This window comes from Lithobates pipiens, unplaced genomic scaffold (assembly GCF_037356315.1).
Source record: "Lithobates pipiens isolate NorthernLeopardFrog02 unplaced genomic scaffold, aLitPip1_a1.2 Scaffold_1, whole genome shotgun sequence".
Lineage (NCBI taxonomy): Eukaryota > Metazoa > Chordata > Amphibia > Anura > Ranidae > Lithobates > Lithobates pipiens.
In genome coordinates this window covers 196296292-196300243 of record NW_027507685.1, presented here as the reverse complement: position 1 = coordinate 196300243, position 3952 = coordinate 196296292, and the positions used below count along the sequence as shown (strand labels likewise).

The window sequence follows — 3952 nt, the reverse complement described above, 5'->3', positions numbered from 1 at the left end:
TTTTAAAAAGGGCCAAAACATTATTTTTTTTAAAAAGGGACAATTTTTATGATACATAATAATTTAGCAAGCTAAATGTCATTCAATTTGAGTTTACATCCACTTTAACATACTTGTTGTAAAATAGCAGAGCTTACAGTTTTCTTTGTTTAAAAATAATAATGGTACAAGCTTGAAAAGTAATGTTGCTTTTTAATTTCTCCACAGATGAAAGATGATTTCAGCATCAATCAGTCAGCAACACATAATCCTGTTTCTCATATTGATCATTTTTTTTCTCTTTTCATTCTTCTGGTACCGGTCAGACTTTGTTCATTATAATTCAGAATGTCGAGAAATGATACATAAGCAAGACAATGAGGTCCAGTACAGGATATCAGTGAAACCAAATTCAACGCTAACACCAAAAGACACTATTGTTCTGGTTTGGAACTGGCCTTGGGGGCAGCAGTTTGCGTTAGACAAGTGTACAGAATTAGGTTTTCCTGGATGCAAGCTTTCAACAGACAGGAGTCTATATGGTATTGCCGATGCCGTTGTTATACATCATGCAGCTATAGGGAATAGATATGCATTACCTCAACAGCCAAGACCTTCTTTCCAGCGTTGGGTGTGGTTTAACTTAGAACCTCCACTGATTATTAAAAACTTGGAGATGATGGACAACTTGTTCAATGTAACTATGGCGTTCCGTCAGGATTCAGATATTTTTATGCCATATGGCCAAATAGAAACAATGAAAGAGCCTCAAAACTTCTCCATTCCCAAGAAGTCCAAGCTGGTATCTTGGGTGGTCAGCAAGTGGTATCCTGGTGTTCGTTGCATTGCTTATTATGAAGAGCTAAATAAACATGTTCCAATAGATGTTTATGGAGCAAAGCACATGCCACTGAGCAGTAAAGATTTCCACCTAACAATATCTCAATACAAATTTTATTTGTCTTTTGAGAATTCCATATATAGGGACTATATCACTGAGAAGCTTTGGTCAAATGCCTTGGTTCATGGGCTGTTCCAGTTGTATTAGGAACGTCCCATAAGAACTATGAGCAGTTTGTCCCAGGAGATGCCTTCATTCATGTTGATGATTTTCCAAGTCCAAAGGAGCTGGCCAATTATCTTCTTGAGCTGGACAAAGATGATGTGAAGTACCAAAAGTATTTCAAATGGAGATCCCGATACTATGTAAAGATAGGTGAGGGAAGGCCATATCAGTACTGTAAAGCATGTGCAGTCATAAAGCAGAGTCCAAGATATCAGGTCGTTCATCAAATAGCTAAGTGGTTTCTGAAGGATGTATAGCGCCTCTGACATTTGTAGATTAAATCCTAACTCCAGCTAGTTTTAGATAGAGTGGGACAAAATGTATGTCAGGTTTCATTTCAGTCTGGAACACTACTGGGAGGAGTTGCCTTACTTCCTGTGCCTGTAACCCCATGCAATATTAACATTGTCCAAAAATGTAACCCTTCCTCACGCTATTAAAATTCTGTTCTTTTCTATTTTCTCTATCTGCATTGGAGAGATTTGCTATCACTACCTGTCCTGAGAGAAAGTGGGACTCTCCCCACTAAGGACACAAACAAAAGTAAAAACCTGGCAGAGGTTCTAACCGTTCATCTCGTTATACAAAATGAAATAAGTAGGTTTTTGTTAATGTTGGACTTGAAATATTATTTGATACTGTAAATAATTATTTTCTACTGTATGTAGAGTAAATTGTTATTTAGTTCAAACTATGAAATATTGTTGCTAACACAACACTCCCAAGAAGAAATTACCCCTTGGTAAATGTTCAACCTACATGCAGCTCTGGATCTCTACTCTGGCTACCTTGGTCCTATTCGACAAAGGGCACAGAATGGAAGAAAGTCCATCCTAACTCAGAGTACTCTGTAAGCCAGCGGTCACCAAACTGTAGCCCTGGGGCCGGATGTGGCCCTCTGCTTGCATTTGTCCAGCCCTTGGGGCACCATTCCATTCCACTGACACCATCAATGGGGCACAATTCCTCCCACTCCCACCAATGGTGGGCACAATTTCTTCCATTGACCCCAACGATAAGGCACAATTCCTTCCAGTGATACCAATGATAGGCCACTACTCCTCCTACTGACACCCACAGTGGGGCACTATTCCACCCACTGACACCAACAAAAGGGCACAATTCCTCCCACTGACATCAACGATGGGGCAGAATTCTTTCCTTTGACACCAATGATGGGGCACTATTCATCCAACTGACACCAACAATACTATTCCCCCCACTGACACCAAAGATAGGGCACTGTTTAATCCCACTGGATGCCAGGACATTTTTTTTCCCCACAGGCCACAGTCTAGCCCTCCTAGACATAAAGACAGTAAACTGGCCACTTGTTTAAAAAGTTCGGAGACCTCTGCTGTAAATGCATAGAAAACCTTCCAGTAACCGCACACCATGCCAAGTCAGGTGTCAAAAAATAGTAGCAGCCTCAGCTCGCTCCATCTATGCTATGCCCCCAATGTGTTTTTCCCTGCTCTCGGAGCTTAATCAATTATTAAGCCCTGGGGTGGGGCGAAATGCATGGGGATGGCCTAGGCGGAGCAAGCTGAGGCTGCTACCATTTGTTTGACACATGACTTGGCATGGTGTACGGTTACCAGTAAGTTTTATTTCCTGGGTAAATGTTATTTACATGGCAGGGAAGTTAGTGAATGGCAATCAGGTGAGTCTTTGAGGCAACGCATGAGCTTTTGCTGATTCGGACCATCCAATCAAGGACAGTTTTGTTAAGGCTTATTGGGATTCATCAGCAGATAACTGGTAGCAGTATATGAAGAGGGAACACCACCTATACTATGGGGTCTTCAGTGTCAGTAAGAGGCTGTGTGTGAGGAGGTAGAGGGAGTCACAGGTGCATTATGGATATTTATGAATAGACTTTTGTATTTTTTCGCTTACGATGTTAATACTTTGCACACCTTGAATGTGGTACATTTTTGGATATTTATGAATGGATTTTTGAAAACATTTTTACTTATGGTGTTAATATTTTGCATACATTGATTATGGTTCACTATATCATGCATCTGTATAGGTGTTTATTGTTTTATTCTCAGCGCAACAGGCTTAGAGGATATTATTTGCACCATTTGCATTTTTTATATTTGAGTGCAGCTGTGATATTTACGACACATTTATGGTATATGTTTTAGCACATAGCACAGTTTTTCCTATTACACTCAGTGGCGGCTGGTGTTTTTCTTTTCTTTTGGGGGGGGCTTGTCAATCAGTGGCACTCCCCCCCCCCCCAGTTGTATTATATTTTATATTCTATTGTACTTACCCCATCTAGGTTGCCGGCGCGTTGCGGGCTCCTATGGGCGGCGGGCATCGGCCGGGTTTCGCTATTTTCACACAACTGGGTTGAAGCCTATTAGAGACTCTGGCTCTAATCACGTGCTTCAATAAAACACACCCCGCCATTGGAATCCATGTGTCCGGCGTCCTCCGTGTAGATCAGGGGGCCGGACTCATGGATAGTGGGGCGGCGCCCGTGCGCCCCTAATGGACGAGCCTCCACTGATTACACTTTCTCTTCTTATGGTGACAACTCTCATGGTCACCCATTCCTGTGTGCATCTAAGTTCTGCTGCAAGGAACTTAAGTGTGCCTACATGTTGTGCTGAATTTACCAAAGTAAAACTGTAACATGGTTGATAGATTTTTGGAGGCAAAAGATATAAAAGAGGCTAAAAAAAGGTGAAAACATTATTTTATGAACAAAAACATAGCAAATATTTATGGCACACAGTGATTTAGCAAACTAAATGTGATCTATCTGATTTAAAAACCCTAGCCTTAGTCAGGTTTTGGTCATTTTTAAGTTTTTGCTTTTATGTTTGTTTTTATTGTAATCATAGGTTTATTTGTTTGATTCATTTAAGTAGTTATTTAGTAAAAAATTGC

General features: G+C 40.7%; 1 pseudogene; it reads left to right on the top strand.

The window, feature by feature from the left end:
• The first annotated feature begins 214 nt into the window (after window positions 1–214).
• On the top strand, window positions 215–1302 carry LOC143988772 (3-galactosyl-N-acetylglucosaminide 4-alpha-L-fucosyltransferase FUT3-like; annotated as a pseudogene).
• The last annotated feature ends 2650 nt before the right edge of the window (window positions 1303–3952 follow it).